Source organism: Lissotriton helveticus, chromosome 7 (assembly GCF_964261635.1).
Source record: "Lissotriton helveticus chromosome 7, aLisHel1.1, whole genome shotgun sequence".
Taxonomy (NCBI): domain Eukaryota; kingdom Metazoa; phylum Chordata; class Amphibia; order Caudata; family Salamandridae; genus Lissotriton; species Lissotriton helveticus.
The window spans coordinates 1,912,381,923-1,912,399,442 of record NC_136068.1 but is presented as its reverse complement, the minus strand read 5'-3'; the positions used below and the strand labels follow the sequence as shown (position 1 = coordinate 1,912,399,442).

Below are 17,520 nucleotides of genomic sequence, written 5' to 3'. Positions count from 1 at the left end.
CGAAATAAATAAATAATAAATAAAATCATGGCAATTGCAATGCAATTGATAATGGAGTCCTCAAAAGCCAGAGAGGAGGCACTTGGTTTGGTGTTAACCTGGTGAGTAGTATGCTTTCCTGTAACTGGTGGTCAGTTAGCACTGCAGGTAACTAGGCATTTGTTAGGTAAATAGGTTCAGGTCAACTTTGGCTCGTGAGAGTAAGGGAATGAGACCCACCTCTCCGGTTGCTTTAATCAGGTACCAAGGGAGGATGATGAGTCTCACGCCAGATAAGATTCACTGTGGGCCTGAGATTGTTTGGGGCATGAATTGTAATTGTGCCACCACTGGTGACTTAGTTTTATCAAGTTTAAACTACTTAATCAAGCAGTTTAGAATGTTGCTAGTTGTTGATTCCCAATTGTTGTATTAAAATGATGTGTAATGCAATGAAAAATTGGCCTTTCCATCCTAAGTGATGTTTTGTATCTTTTTCCCCCCGCAGAAGAACATTATTTGGTTTCTGTTGCTTTACGTGCAGTCTTTTATTTTTGTACCTATATTGCAATCTTTGGATTCTTCTATTATCAGTCGCGGAAGCTCCAAGATGAAGTTGCTGGTAAGAGACCATAACTACAGGACTAAATTAACTAATTGCAGCATTATCAGATTATAATATAATGTGTCATGTTTTATTTCACAAACTCAACTGCAGACTAGAGAAATGTTGATAGATGTAGTAGTACAGGAAAAACTTTCTACAACGATGAGTGCATTGACATTTTCTTTGGCAGAGGTAACAATCTTGTGGTGCAGAATGATCCTCGTGAAAATCCCGTCAAACTTGGAGATTTAGTTAGCTTATTTATGATATTTTAGCCTCTAGGTATCCTAAGCTGAATGTACGACGTTACAACGCTTACATTTACAATGCATGCCTTTACAACACAGTTTTTACATCGCATTATACCTATACAACGTATACCATTACAACGCATACATTGCATTTAAGGTAAGTGTTGGATCGTGTAGGGGTAAAAATTACTATTCTAACTCCAGGGGGTGCAACAGTAGGGTAAGTGTTGGATAGTATAGGGGTACTATACGTTGTAATGGTATGCGTTGTTATGACATGTGATGTAATGCCTGCATTGTAGTGACATGCGATGTAGTGTCATGCGTGTTAGTGACATGCAATGTAATGAATGCGTTGTAGTGACATGCGTTGTAAAGGATGTTGCGATGTAATGACTGTGTTGTAAATGTAGTGCGATGTAATGGTTGCGTTGTAAAGGTTGTTTCCCCCGAAGCTATGGAATGGCGACTGCTACTCTGCAAGTGTACGGGGTTCACACATAAACTCTTTCACTCTATTGTAGGTCCCTTGTGCTATCCTCATGGCCTCCATTCCTACCTCTGTACCATAGGGAATCCTTAAGGGTTATCTGAGATTCTATGATTTCAGAATCAATCCCCTGTCCATTCCCCTCCATAAGTAATAAAGACAGGCTCAGCCACCACAAGCCATGTATGTTTGAGGCCCGGGCCCTCTTCATGTGAATCATGAAGAGTGTCCTGGGGAAGGTCTTTACTCAAACTCTGTCCCCGGCCTTTCAGGTCTGGGTCTCCACTTGACAGGGCCTCAGAAACCTTGTACACCATGCAACTTCCATGTATCTCAATCTACTTCAGTTCTATCTTCATAGCAACCTATCAGTGAACATTCTACTGTGACATCACACAGCCGCGTACGAAGGGGGGTGCGGTGGGTGGGGGCCACCCCGGTGTCATCACTGAGAGGAGTGACAAAATGGCAAAATTATGTGTTTCAAAAACAAATTACACTTGTAAACTGTAAGTATCTTAATTTTCCTGCTTTCTTTAATAATTTCAATGTGGGGGGTGACACGAACTTTTCCTCGGACCTGTTTTTGTTGGTTTAATGACTCTGGGCACTTTACCACTGCTGACCAGTGCTAAAGTGCATATGCTCTCCCAATGTAAAATGTAACTGTGATTGATGTCCATGATTGGTTCATTGGATTTACTGTCAGTCCCCAGTAAAGTGCACCAGGAGTGCCAGGGCATGTAAATGCCAATGCTGCTAGTGGGCCTGCAGCGCTGGTTGCGCCACCCACAGAAGCAGCCTTCTAAAATGCGTCTAGGGTCTGCCACTGCAGAACCTGCGTGCATTCCGGTACTGTCATGCTGGCTGGGCAAGTGCACCCACTTGCCAGCCTCTAAACCTTCCCTTAACTGCATATTAGTCACCCCTATGGTAGGCCCAAGAGCAGGGTGCATTGTAAGTGTAAGGTAGGACATGCTCTGATGAGTGTGACATGTCCTAATAGTGAATTACAGCCAAATTCGTTTTTCACTATTGTAAGGCTACCTGTTCTCTTTAGGCCAGATGGTCTGCTGGAATTATTACACTCTATAATCCTAGCAGGCTCAGGGAACATGGTAGAAAATAAAGTTTAGTATGCCTGGACTCAGAATAGTAAAATACTTATTTTAGTAAAGTTTATTTTAATATCCTGTGTTTGCAAATGCTACTTTTAGAAAGTTAGCATTTGCTTGCCTAACCATTTCAGCCCGCCTCTGCAAGTATGTGGATCTGACTGTCTGGGATGTGTGAGTGACAGGGCTGGGGGATGACAGGTGGTGAATGCAAGGATTACACCTTAGTGCAGAGGTCTTCAAACTTGTTGATGCCAGGACCCCCTTGTAAAACCTTTTTAGGCGTAAGGACCCCCTTCCGACAAAAGATTTTAGAAACTTGTACTCCTCATCATCAACAACTATCTACAACTATAAATGCGCCTGTTAGACCTCATCACATCCATCCATCCATCCATCCATCATTCATCCATCCTTCACCCATCCACCCTTTCATCCTTCCTTCCATCCATACATCCATCATCCATCCATCCTTTCATCCTTCCATCCATGCATCCATCCTTTACCTATCCACCCGTCCATCCATCCACCCATTATTCATCCACCCGCCTTTTCATACATCCATCCATCATTCATCCATGCAACCTTTTATCCATCCATACATCCATTCACCCTTTCATCCTTCCATCCATACATCCATCCTTTACCTATCCACCCGTCCATCCATCCACCCACCTTTTCACACATCCATCCATCATTCATCCATGCAACCTTTTATCCATCCTTCATCCATCCACCCTTTTATCCATCCTTCATCCATCCACCCTTTCATCCTTCCATCCATACATCATTCATCCATCCTTTCATTATTCCATTCATATATCCATCCACCCTTTCATCCATACATCCATCCTTCATCCATCCACCCTTTCATCCATCCATCCATCCTCCATCCACCTTTTCACACATCCATCCATCCTTCATCCATCCATCCACCCTTTCATCTTTACATCCATCCACTCATCTTTACATCCATCCACTCATCATCCATCCACTCATCATTCATCCATCCACTCATCATTCATCCACCCACCTTTTCACACATCCATCCTTTCATCCTTACATCCATCCATCCTTCCTTCATCCTTCCTTGCTTCCATCCATACATCCATCTACCCTTTCATCCTTCCATCCATCCTTCATCCATCCACCCTTTCATCCATCCACCCTTTCATCCATCCATCCTCAATCCACCTTTTCACACATCCATCCATCCTTTCATCCTTCCATCCATCCTTCATTCCATCCATACATCCATCCCTCCACCCTTTCATCCTTCAATCCTTACATACATTCATCCTTCATCCATCCACCCTTTCATCCATCCATCCACCCACCATTCATCCCCCACCTTTTCACACATCCATCCATGCAACCTTTTATCCATCCATCCTTCATCCATCCACCCTTTCATCCATCCATTCATCCTCCACCCACCCACCTTTTCACACGTCTATCCATATATATATATATATATATATATATATATATACATACATACATACATACATACATACACACACATGTACACACACATACACATGTATGCATGTGAACAACCCGAATGACAGAGTGCGGGCAGCTAATGTGCGTGTTTATTTAACACTTTTTTTGGCTCAAAATGCATCTTCCTGTCTAAAGCTACAAACATCATCAAATGCCAGTTCAATTGCTGAAATTTCGCATAATTGTGCAAAGGAAGTTAAGCAGACTTTGAACACCACCAGTTATAATGCGGAGAGGCTTGCAAAAGGACCACACATGTTTCACTCACCCCTTTTGCAGGTAATGTCATGCAACAGACAATCCAAAGGATGATTGAAAGGTTTTCTCCATGTCTGTTTGTTTCAAACGAGTGTTGTCATTCTCACACAGAAATCCCAATTATCATGCGGGCGGGGGGGGCAAAATCACGGACAGCGGAGTGCTGGCAGGGGGAGGGTGGTGCGAAATCCATCCAAGGACAGCAGAATGCGGGCAGGGGTGTGCGAAAATGCACAGACAATGGAGTGCGAGGGGGGGTGGGACCCAGGAGAGGTGGCAGAAAGCAGGCGAGACCAGCAGCCACCATTCCACTGGCACACTAAGATACCTACAGGTTAAACTAGCGCTATATAAAACGTTACAAATTAAAATAAACTCCACAGCGAAGTCCATTGAACTCAAAGGGCTACAGCCTCCTCCCCCAGCCCCCCCAGCTCGTGTATGTGAGCCCTGCTGAAACAGCCTCAGGGACATATACAAAGGCACACCAGAGTACTTCACAGGTCTTCAAAAGACCTTTACTTGTTAATGAGGCTTTAATGTTTTTCACACCTTGGTGTGAATAAGGCCTCCGCCGTGAGCACCCTCAATCAGCCCGACGCCAGGAACTGCACTCTGACAGAATCGGCGACCCCCTACCCAGGACTCCACGACCCCCCTGGGGGTCGCGCCCCACAGATTGAAGACCTCTGCCTTAGTGGGAGGTAGGAGTGCCCCTGGACTCTTAATAGGGGTGTGCTCTGCCACCACAATGCTGGCTCCGCCCCCTGGGGAGCGACTGATGACTCAGCCGGCACCTGGCCCAGGAAGGGCGAAGCACTGTCATCAAGGTACTCCTGGCTGCCCCTGTCCACACAATGCTGGCTCCACCTCCTGTGGAGCGTCTGATGTGCCTGCCCCTCACACTGAAAGCAGAAGCCAGAAGTACACCCAACAAGTGCTCAGAGACTGAATGAAGTTATGCAAAGGCCCCCCTGGCCTGAAAAGACAAAAGAAATGCAGTATAAAAGTAGGAGCCCTGCTCCTTGCAAATCAGAATCCTGTTTCCCACAACGAACCTCTGCCCAACTATAAGGAGAAGAAGAGGCTGGAAGGACTGGCCTGCTGCTTGCCTTGCTGAGGAAGGAAAGGAGAAGACTTTGAAAAGACTTTGCAGACTTGTGCTTTGAAACATTCTCCAAGGGCTTGTCTGAGCTTGCCCCCTGATCTGAACCCCAGGACTAGTGGGTTCTTGGTGCGTTTGCTCGTCTCTGATCATCGAGCCGTGTGTGCCTCCCGCCGGAGTAAGACTGCGCCCCTCATCGCCCCCTCCTAGGACTGTGGCACTCGGGAGCTCGCCTGCCATTTCACCTGTGAGAGCCTCGCTCCGTTTGGAGTCGCTCTCTGTCCCCGGGCTAGGCTGCCTGCTCCTCTGCCCCCGCCTGTCATTAGGAGCGCGCTGAAGCGCTCTCGCCCCTCCCGCCGGAATTGCTTTGGAGATCGTGATCTACGCCGGGACCCGCAGCCCGCACGGACCGTGCCCTGCTTTCCCCGCTTCATTATCCCAGAGTGTTTGCAGGCCGCGCCGCCCCCTTTGTGGAGACCCCCGTACCGTCGTACTAGGGGTCGAGGGCCGCGCCTGCCTGTGTGCCCGCACCCGCTGATGCCACAAGATCCAACGGCACCCCTGAACTGAGCAGGTCGCACTGTCCGTGCTGACTCGTCCACACCCCGAAGGAAGCGAAGCCTTCGTGAAGATCTACACCGGGCTAGGGGCCCGCAACGTTTGATTTCCCCTTTTTGCACCGTCCGCTTCCGCTGCTGCAACCGTGAGTAGACTGAGCACTCCCCCCTGGTGCGCCGGGCCTCCCCGCTACCCGCCTCCCTGCTGGTAGCACACCGCATACCAAAGAGTGACCGGGGCACTTTCCGGTTCAAGAGAGACCTGTGCGCCTCGCCCCCGAGACTCACAGTGGTACGCTCCTCTTCTCTCTGGCTGAAGTGTACGCCGCGTATGGGTGCTCACGCTGGATGCGTGAGCCGTGATAGAGTGTCCCGATCTCACCCGCGCTGAGTGCGCAGAAGCACTTCGGAGCGCACAGAAGGCCTAAGATTGGTCTGAGTTTCACAGAACTTGCCCAAAAAGGAAGATCAGAGAATTGGAACTAAGAGAACTATTCTAGAAGTAATCTAACAAGAAACGCTTGCCTATTTTAAATCTGTGGCCCCACAAAAACGTTATTTGTCTTGTGATAAGTCTGATCTGCTCACATATATATATTTTTACATAAAGGAACGTATTTTTATATGTTCACAGCCTGGTGTCCATTTGTGGGGGGATTGGTACATTTTACTGTGTGTGTTATTACAAATACTTAACTGAATAACGCCTGAAGAATAGCCTTGGCTGCTCACGCCACGCACCTAGAGGGTGAGCAAGGGTAATTCTAAGGGGTCATCCTTCGCCCTGACTTAGAGGAGAGGGTCCCTGCTTGTCACAAGTGAATATTTGCGCCAACCAGAGACCCCCAATTCTAACACCTTTCAGGTCTGGGTCTCCACTTGACAGGGCTTCGGAAACCTTGTACACCATGCAACCTCCATGTCTCTCAATCTACTTCAGTTCTATCTTCATAGCAACCTATCAGTGATCATTCTACTGTGACATCACACAGCCGCGTACGAAGGGGGGTGCAGTGGGTGGGGGCCACCCTGGTGTCATCACTGAGAGGAGTGACAAAATGGCAAAATTATGTGTTTCAAAAACAAATTACACTTGTAAACTGTAAGTATCTTAATTTTCCTGCTTTCTTTAATAATTTCAATGTGGGGGGTGACAAGAACTTTTCCTGCACCAGGAACTTTTCTGCACCGGGTACCACCTGACCTTGCTATGCCACTGACATCATAGGCTCCGCCATGTCAGTCTGATGTCAGCAGCACAGTGAAGCTTCCACAACACACATGCTCCCCTGCACAAACACACTAAAAAACAGTAGCAAAGCGAAGAAGTCATCAACAGGGTCGGACTGCGACAGAAAATAGGCCTGAACACCAAAATAACATTGACCTCCATTAATGAATTAGATAGCTAAAAAAGTGGCCCATATTTGCAACTTGTAGCAGTTTTGAGCTTGTATGAGTGTTTAGCAAAGTGTGGGTGAATGCATAGAATTGAGGTTGCTGTAGGCAATGTTTTTCTTAATATTAGCGAAATCAACAGTGTAGGACAGCCCAGCTGACTATAAAACAGGCCCATTCATTAACTTCTGGGCCAAGCCTTCTAGCACAGTCTGATTGCCTTCTAGTCCATGCCAACCCTGGCAATGGGCCCTGGGATAAACAAGGAAAATGGCCCCTTCAACTGCTATGGAGGTAGCACAATGCAGCAGTGCCAGGGTTTAATGAACCCTCGACATGTTTCAGCCAGTAATATTTCCTCAAGGGTCCGTAGGCTTTCTTCAGGACCAAAAGAGATATATTGAATCCCTAGGATTCGTGGTTGGTATTGCCAACTATTAGGCTAGTGCAATCAGAAAAACAATATGAAGCATGCTCGCAAACATACAGACCTTTTTCATCTTTATGGTCTCTGATGTCCTAAATTTTAGTTAGGCATCATAAGGCAGTGGGGGTGGGCGAACCCTGCAGTCACATATATATTCATGAAGGGATTAAGCCAGGGAGAGGTGTGGCGCAGTGGTCAGAGCAGATGACTCCAGAGTGCGGGTCTCATGGTTCGATTGCCGGCAGCAGCTCAGCATCATGTGACTCTGGGCTATAGCTCACTTAATCTCCCGATGACCCCCAGCGCCTGGATACCCTAAGGGGTGATAAGTTTGCGCTTTACAAATGGCTAATTATTTATTTTTATGTGTCTGGGCGGAGCTCGTGGAGTTTACCTCCGCATAATTCTGTGGAGTTGCCAAAAAACTCAGCCAAATTCAGTGGAGTTCTGTGAGTGGGCAGGGTATTGCTCAGCCACCCCTAATGAAATCCCCTTGGCTACTGAGGGTCTTTGGGGGACAAGAATCCCTATAGTTGCGACAAGCAACTCTCCCACAGCATGACCGCTGAGATGTCACAGGCCCCACTTCCTTTCTCAACTACTCTGCAAAGGGGCCTCGTGAGCTTCCTACTGGTTAGAGTATGAAGTGCCCTTGGCTGCTGAGGGTCGTTGGGGGCCAAGAACTCCTATTGTTGCCACAAGTAAGTCCCCCACAGTGGGATTGCTGAGATGTCGTCAGAGGCCCGACCCCTTTTTCAATCGCTCTGCAAAGGGGGCTTCTGGCACACTACAGGTTGCAGCCATGGTCGCTCACTCTCGATTGCACTCACCTAGGGCACAAAAGAAGCACCAGAAGTTGCTGGCTCGGCATTAAGCTGCATTCACGGCTGCAAATTCTCGTGGGAACTCGCAGGTAGCTGGCAAATCTCATGGGCACTTGAGTGTGCCTATCAAGTCCCAGTGTGATTACCGTGCACGTGAAATGATGTGACGACGGAGAAAATTCTCCCCCGTTGCGGAGTATGGAGCTCACCGGTACCTCCGCATTGTCCACGGACTGCGAAGTTGCTGGATTCCGCAAACTTTGGGAGCGGAGTGGAATTTTACACCCAGGACTCCAAGGGACTTCATCCATAATTTTACCTATTCGGTTCTCTGCAGGTCTTGCATGTATTATGTTTGTGTGCATGTTTCATATTGTTTGTCTGATTGCACTAACCTAATAGTTGGTCCTGAAGAAAGCCTACTGACCCTTGGGGGCATATTATAGGTAGAAACATGCTGACCTATTGATGTTCTGGGTCATCATAACCACAAGACATCTCACTGTTTTTAACTCTGTCAAAGGACCTTCATAGTAAAAGTAGTTAGGATCCGGAAGGCATTTGAAATTCACTCATAATCCCTCGTTCTTAGTATAAGAGTTCTGCTTACAAACTGCATTGAGCCCATCCACTTATACTAGGTGCACTGGGGGAGGATCCGATGATGAAGCATGCCTCAGGTGGTAATCGTGGTGAGTATAATTCAAAAATATCCAAGAGATGCCAGGATCGCACTAAATTGCCTAGGTATGGATCCCTCATTCTCCAGGGAAATACAAAGGACATGCTACTAATCACTCGATCTGAAGGGATCACAATAACATAGGTTAACCCTCTGTGTGTAGGGTAGTTATTTGTATTTTGTAGATCTCCACTACAAGTAAGCTGTAATGCATTTAGATTTACGAAGGTGGTGGTTTATATAATTCAAGCCTTGCTTTTCTTTCCCTGTTTTTTCTCTTTATTGTACTTTTTGTCAATGGTCTCTCACTCAAACACACACAAACAGACCTACACACACAGGCACTGATCCACACATACCTTTCTGTGCTGCCACACACTCACATGCACACAGTTAATAAACCGGACGCAACTCTCACACAGTGTGTCCTACAGGTTGTTCCTATAGAGAACGTGAAAGGTGTCATGCATAACAATGCTTTCCTAATATAGGTGATGGCCGATCATAGAAGTACAATGTGGAGCTCTGTCCGCACCAGTCTATTGTGCATTTTGTTCATCTACACCGTCTTCGGTGAAGTAGTCTTGGATGGAAAGCCCAGTCCACAGGGCATTTCTGTCACCACCGGGTTACCACAAGTAGGGCTTGTCGGGAACTGCACCAGACATTCTTCTCTTTGCCATAAGACACAGCCTATATTTTTAGTAGGGAGGTCCAAGATGGTGGGTCAACGTCAGACTACTGGGTACATATCAATCCCAATCATCCTCCCATCCCTAGGGTTAGGGGGAACTTGTGGAGTTAAAAGCGCTTTGAGATTCTGCAGAGTTCTGCAAGTGGACAGAATTCATCATGCTGTGCTGCTTGGGCTAAATTGTAGTGCCGGGAGCTTGTTCTGCACTGTAATATCAGCACAAACAGCACCACATGGCATACCAGAGAGAGCTGCTTCTGACTGCTGCTCTAGAAGATTTTCTATTTGAGTGGCAGCTTCCTCAACGCGAATGTTCATGACCTGCTGTGACCGACCGCATTGAGAAATCTCGTCGGGAGGTATTCTAGCACCCAAAAATCAGTGATTGTCAGAGTTTTACCAGAACTCCACACTCCATACAGAATGCACAATGGACAAAACTCTGTGAACTCCACAGGCTCAGTGGAATTGTTCACCCACCCCAACCCATCCCACACTGCCTTAATATGGATCCTTTGCAACCAAAAATACCAACAGCCAAGACAAGAACAACAAACTGCTTGACCCAATTCACTACATTCAGGGTTAATGCAACTGTGGGATGATGCACAAAAGATATTTAGATCTAGAACAGATCAGAAGTTGGGGCAAATGGGTAATTAGTGAGTATTTATTATTAATCACATATGGACTGTGTTAATCTGTGACCATATTAAATGTAGTAGTACATGTGTTTTGCATTTTTACAGGAAGAGCTTTGTGAACCATGTTTTTCAAAACATATGAATTTTAAATTTGAGTCCTAGACTCATTCAAAAAGCAATCCATCCTTCAAAGGCCTTCAAAGCAACTCAGGAAGTTAGATGCAGAAAAACACCTGATGTGCACTAGGACCACCATGCACCAAGAAACCCAGACATTCAGAAAGTGATCACCCAGTTCCAGCAATCCTGAGGGTGCCTCCAGAGTGTCACCGAAGGAGATACCACCCGCCATGTTCTGGGTTTTACCGGGTGTATTCTAGTGACTAAACAAAATCTTCCCTGAAAATTAAAAATAACATTACGCACACTCACTCTTGTACTCTGACTTCTGCAAGATACTGCAACGAGGTAGGCCCAACATGTGTAGCCTCTACTAGAACTAAGTGCCAAGTACTGAGAAATTCAAAATGCATAAGCCACATCACCCCTTGAAGTCCTCCATTTTGCTTTCCAGAGCTGAATGAAACCTATCTTCACTATATCCTTTATGTCTTTGTAGCACGACATCGGGTGACTGAAGAACAAGCGTAGCCCATCCGAAGACACGCGGAATGAAGACCGCCCGCAACCACGCATCATTTTAAGATATTATAGCTTTGCTGCAGTGTGTCTGGAAAACCTACAATAATAAAGGAATGAAAAACTATGGACTGAATTAATAAGACATCTTCAGAGATAAACCTGGAGAGATGTGTCTTCTGATTAACAAAGGCTTTGGGTTTCTTAAAAGGGTGTTTGTCCTGGAAAGCCACTCTGAAGACAGTGCTAAGCCAGGAGGAAACCTTTACAAATCAGCCTGAGACTCTTGAACTGTATTAAATTAAGAGAATTGCAAAGACGATCCTATATCAGGACAAACATTCATACTGAAGGTCCTCTTTCCTGGCTTAAGACAGTCAATAACATATTGGGGGCCTCATTTATGAGAAATGACGCATCACTGCGTGAAAGCAGCGATTTGCGCCACTTCTCAGTGTGCACTCCTTGCGACATACCTGATGCGTCATATTTAATGTATGACGCATCATGTCGCAAGGAGTTACAGATACGTCAGTATTTCTGACGTACCTGTAAGCGCAAAAGTGACTCATTGCTGGAGTGTGTCACAAAAGTGACGCATCTCCAGCAATGCGTCCTTTCACACGGGGAAAGCCCCATGTGAAAGAGCCTGCGTCAGTCTTACGCCTGCCTCACAGCAGGCGCAAGATTTCGACGCAACGGCGTCCTAGAAGTGACGCTGTGAAAGCTCATAGATTTCACTGCGTCACTTCTATGAGGCTTTTTGCGGGGAACGTCCCCCCCTGCATACATTATACCTGGCGCAGGTATAATGTAGCGCAGGGGTTTACAAAGTGACGCATCTGCTTAAATGCATCACTTTGTAAATAGTGCGCAACAGGAGGCATGTTTTATGCCGCCGATGCGTCACAAAAAGTGATGCATCGGAAGTGCAAAACTGACGCAAGGTCTCATAAATGAGGCTCTGGGTATTTTGTGTCATCGAAAATCTGCCAAACAATAATAGTTCCTTTGAAGAGTAGGAAAATGAACAACACAGAATAAAGACTCTGAGTTGTGTTACTTTGGATGCAACAGATATGTTATGTGTTGCACACACTGCTTTCGCCTCCTTACTGCACTGTTTGGAACCAATGGTTTAGGGATTGCCTCTACACATTGACGCCTTGATGAATATTTACTTCGTCTAGATTTGCTTTCCAAATTGGTTAATTAAAAAAAAAATGAGTGAATGGTATTTGCTCAGTTTTATTTGGGACAGCCAGTGGATAATTATTTTCGATCACAAAACAATCCCGGGTAATAATTTCAATATTTTACAAAAACTCTAGCCGAAGTTGGCAGAGATTTTAGGAGATAACTTTCTAGTGAAAGTATTTCCATTTGTATTGTGTAGAACTATATCCTATTGACCGTCCTGCCAATCATTCGTGGGTCCCGCCCTCATAAGCTAAGGTGGACACCTCTGTTGAGTAAGAATGCATATGTGTCCGGGTCTGATATGGGGGTTTCCCACCAATAGATCCAGCACTGAAGGACGCACACTTGATGTTCACCTTCACACGAGACTCTGTAACTTTGCACATGTATGACTCCTGTAGACTCACTGTACTAACACAGGCATTGAGCAGAACTCTTGAACCTCATTGGAGGATGCGGAATTAGGCTGAACACCCGTCATATATATGTATGCATGACTCCATGTTTTTCACTTTATCTTTTGAAAATGCCAGTGGTGGCTGGTACTTAAAGGTGGTGGGGTGTGGGTCGCGGGGTGGCGGGGAGGTGGAAATGAAATGAAAAATACACACTTACCTGTCTGTCGCTGCCACCTCCTCATGATCCTCGTCCCTTATTCCAAGGCAGAAAGCAGGATGCATCCGGCTTCCGGCCTCCCGACAGCCAATCATAACACTGGAATGCAGCGTAGTGATTGGTCTGATCGTCCTGGTTCCACGCTCAGACAGAGAATGGGAGGCTGGGCATATTCTCCACACAGGCTGTAATGCAGCCTGTTTGGAGAACATGCAAAGTGCGCATGATGGTTTGGCCGTCCGGAGACAGCCAACCAAAGCCTCATGCGCACTGGGAGTGGGCAAACCACTCTTCCCCTGCCCTGCTCTGTGAGCAGAGCAGCCCTGCCCCTACCCAGCTGAGCAAGGGGAAAAATAAAATGATAATAACTAAGGTATTATCATTCCATTTTTCCTCTTTCGACCTGCTCAGTGGGACAATGCTCCTCCGCCTTAGCTGAGGAGCCGCCACTGGAAAATGCTATCTTTTCGATTGCTTCATATTACACAACCACAACATGTCCACACCACACCATACCTTTGTTTCTTGTAAAAAAGGGCACAGCCACAATAAATGTGTACTGATGGTGGTATGTTGCTTTCTTGATCTGTGTTTTTCCTTTTTTATGATACATGTTGTACTGATTTTGTTCATGTAGATGTTTTGAAACACAGCCTCATCCCCAAAGGTGAGGAATGACACAGCGATGAAGTAATATGTGAGGGGCTTTGTGTGTCTTCTGGTGATCAGGGACAAACATGAGTACCCATCCATCAACACTTTTTGCTCACTCTGAGGCTTTGGCATCCTGAGTCATGGAGAAAGAAACAGAAGGAATAGGGCCTCATGTGGAGTGCATGCTGGGCTCCACGCCGAGGCGTTGGAGGCGTGAGGACAGTGTATCCCCTAACCTTACATGATGTCCATGCAGAGAGGTGGACCTACCTGGGCCAAATGAGTCAGCAGACACCTGACACACCTGTGGAACAAGCCAGCAGAACAGGCATGTGGAAACAGAGGTGGAGAAAGCTTGAATGCAACAGACACATCATTCACTGTCTCCAGCTGTGCCACAGTGCACCCAAATATTTATAAGCCCATCTTGGGAAGGCAAAAGGCAAAGCACTTGGGGGTTTATTTATGGGAGTTTAACATAGGGCAGCGCAGCAACACCTTGCTGTGCTGCCCGACACCAAAGTGCAGCAATGCACTGTATTTAAGCGAGGTAGTGCATTCCTGTCCTTTCTCCTTGCACTGGCGCCGTTTCTGCAGCCTAGCGCCAACGTAGGCACCCTTGCACCATGATGCAAGGGTGCCTCTGTTGTATGCAGGAGTGTTTTTGTGCAGCAAGGGGCACCTTTCTGCAGTGCAAAACCTCCAGCGTGGGATTCCCTCCACCAATCAGCATGTAACTGATGATTGACGGAACTTCCACCCACAAACAAAAGTACATGAACATTTTACTTTAAAAGACATTTCATTCTAAAAGTGAAACGTGAAAATAGCACAAGATATCGCCCTCTCTTATCAATACAAGCTGAAAATGAAAGTAATACAAAATCTTAAACAAACCGCCCACTTATAAATAAGGTAAACAATATAAGAACTTAAGGGGCAGTTGTATGACCGTTTTTAACAGGCACAAACGTAAAATCAGGCCATTTGCAACTGCTAAAAAGAGTTTTAGCATGTATGAACCCTTATTTGGAAATACGTAACCTATCCCTGATTGGCAAAATAGGGGTTGCGAGTCGCTATTAGGAAGGGGCGTGCCATGCGCATCCCTTTCTAATAGCGAGTCGCAGGGGGATGTGCGATTGTTTGGCTACCCCAAATGCGGTTGCAAAACAATTATAGTAAACCCCAATTTCAAATTGGTGGTAAGCCAGTCGCACATAGCAAGGGGACCCATTCCCTTTTGTGTTGGCAGCGAAAATATTTTTAAGAGCAGGCAGTGGTCCTAAGGACCACTGCCTGCCTATAAAAAAAGAAAAGAAAACTTTTCATATTTTTCTTTTGAATAAATCTAATTTTCCTTTAGGGAAAATGGTCTGCATTTGAAAAAAATATCCTTTATTTAAAAAGCAAACACAGATAGACATGGTGGTCTGCTGTCCCCGGCAGTCCCCATCCCTGTAATTCTAGCCCATTCCAAATGTGTCGCAAAGTGCGACCTGCCTCATGAATATTGATGAGGCAGGTAAGTTGCGACCTCATAGGGAATCGCTAAATGTGTCTGGGACATAGTAGTACATTCCGTTTTGCGAGTAGCAAAAAATTGCATTTTGCAACTCATTCACACCTCTGGCCCTAAAAGGTATATATATTTTTTTAAGATAACAGGCAATAGCATAATAAAAAATAGATGTAATAATTATATTGAACAAAAGAAGTGAAGGGCCAGAAATGTTTCATCTCACAAACTCTTGCAAATAACTTGGAGGTCTCCTCATTCTAGGTTCCCTCTCCCATCTGGTGGTAACATATTTCGATTGTGATGTTCCATAAAGACTCTAACTCAAATTATTACCACCTTGACCAACTCTGTGATGGAAAGTATCAATTCCTAATCTACTTCATCATTTCATCTCTACTTGTGAAGAAACCACTACAAGAAATTTCCAATTTTATTTCAACAGCAGATACACTCCTTCTTTCGACCAAATTCATCACCTAAGAAAGAATGATCTTGGTACTGGGTATCCTTCTAGTCACAGCACAAAAAGAAACACATCTTGTGAAGGGATTCTCCATAGTGTGATAGGTCCAAAGCAGATCAAAGTCAACCTCTTCAACATCCTATCTGTTGATCAGAGCTAATTGCATGGCAACCTTGACAAGGTGATTAGCCCTATCAACAATACTATTTGTCTGAGTATTGTACAAAACTGTGGGGCCCATTAGGATGTCGGGCGGATTGCCCCTGCAAGGCTGGCGGTAGCCACCGCCAGCATGGCGGGGCAATCTGCCCGACATCTTCTCCCAAATGCCCCCCCCCGCCATATTAGTATGGCAGGGGGGGACCGCAGCGGACGGAAAGACCATCCGCTGCTTTTCCGCCCCGGTCGCCATGCGGCCGGGGCGGAAAAGGATTTATATGGTGACGGTGTCTAATAGACACCGCCAGCCATATTATGATGGGCCAAATCGGATGCCACCGCAGAAAAGCATGCGGTCTTCACTCTGGGGGGCCCCTGTGGGCCCCCAGAGTGAAGGAGGGGTTGGGGTGCACTCGGGGGGTATCTGTACCACGCGGTGCTTGTCGCTTTGTTTATGCAAATGCACGCATACATTTTTTACATTGTGGCGGGCGGTGCAGTGAGCACCGCCCAACACAATGTTAAAAATGGGGGATGTGCCCGCCACTGTGGTGGGAGCATCCTAATGCACACATCGGGATCCCCGCCCTTAAGGCGGGCGGTCCCGTTTTCCGCAAGGGTGGAGGGGGCCGGTGTGTGAATGTTTAGTGCCACAGGAAGATCCTGAGATGTTAGCTGTGTATCATAGGGAACCAAGATACCAGTGGTGCATGCCTTCTCTTTAATGTTGTCAAAACTTTTTTGTTGTTCCTCACCCTAAAAGTAATTGACTCTATTTCTCCTTGAAACTTTCAAGCATTTAGTTTTGCCCACTAAGGTCCTGAGAAAATGAAAACAGTACTCAATCAACATAAGAAACCATTGGAATTGGTCCTTATCTTGAGGCATGCGTGCGAATTTTATGGCAGCAACCAAATCCTTCTTAGGTTTGACACCCTCAGCAGACAAAGTGTGAACTATGTATTCAATCTCATTCACCAAAAATACACACTTTTCATTCAAAAGGGTAAATCCAGAATCTGCAGGTCTATCCAAGGAGTGTTCCAGCACAATATTGTGACTTTCCACACTACCACCAAACACTGATATGTCATCTTGGAAGTAAATACCATTGTCCAGGCCGTTGAACACCTGACTCATAATCCTTTGGAAGACACTTGTGGCAGATGATAACCCAAACGGCATCCTGGTAAATTGATAAGTGCTTTCCATTGTTATGAATGCCATTTAGACTTGGAATGATTGTGAAGCCGGATCTGGTGATAAGCATGCTTAAGGTCCAATTTAGAAAATAATGTCACCCCTTAAGCAATAAAATGAGTTGATTTATATTTGGCAAGGGCATAATGTCTGTCACAATATTTTGATTTAGACTTCTCAAGTCCAAACTGAACCTCAACCTCCCATCAGCTTTCCCTGTGATGACCACAGGTGAAATCCAACTCGCTGTTTCAACAGACTCAATCATCCCATTTTACAACATGTCATCCAACAATTTTTTACCTTCCTTCCTCACTAGAATAGGTACTCTTCTAACTTTCTGTTGTATGGGTACAGCTCTCTGTGCTTAAATTCTATCTCATGTACATACCCTTTCAACTGTCCAATTTCATTTCTGAACACATACATATTTAGCTCCATCCAGAATGTCATCAAGTGTTGTGTCTTCCACCACCATCACTCAAGTGGGGGCACACGCGTTTTTGATTATGTGTAGGTAGTACTGATGGA

At 45.8% G+C, this 17,520-nt stretch overlaps 1 protein-coding gene across 1 annotated transcript in view; it reads left to right on the top strand.

Moving 5' to 3' along the window:
- LOC144767866 (scavenger receptor cysteine-rich domain-containing group B protein-like) overlaps nt 1-13,560 on the top strand; it is a 182,309-nt gene extending 168,749 nt beyond the window's left edge. The window contains exons 5-6 of the mRNA XM_078651225.1: nt 488-601; nt 11,157-13,560. The gene's annotated coding sequence lies outside the window, so the exon portion shown is untranslated. The remainder of the gene's footprint in view (nt 1-487; nt 602-11,156) is intronic.
- Nucleotides 13,561-17,520: the final 3,960 nt, after the last annotated feature.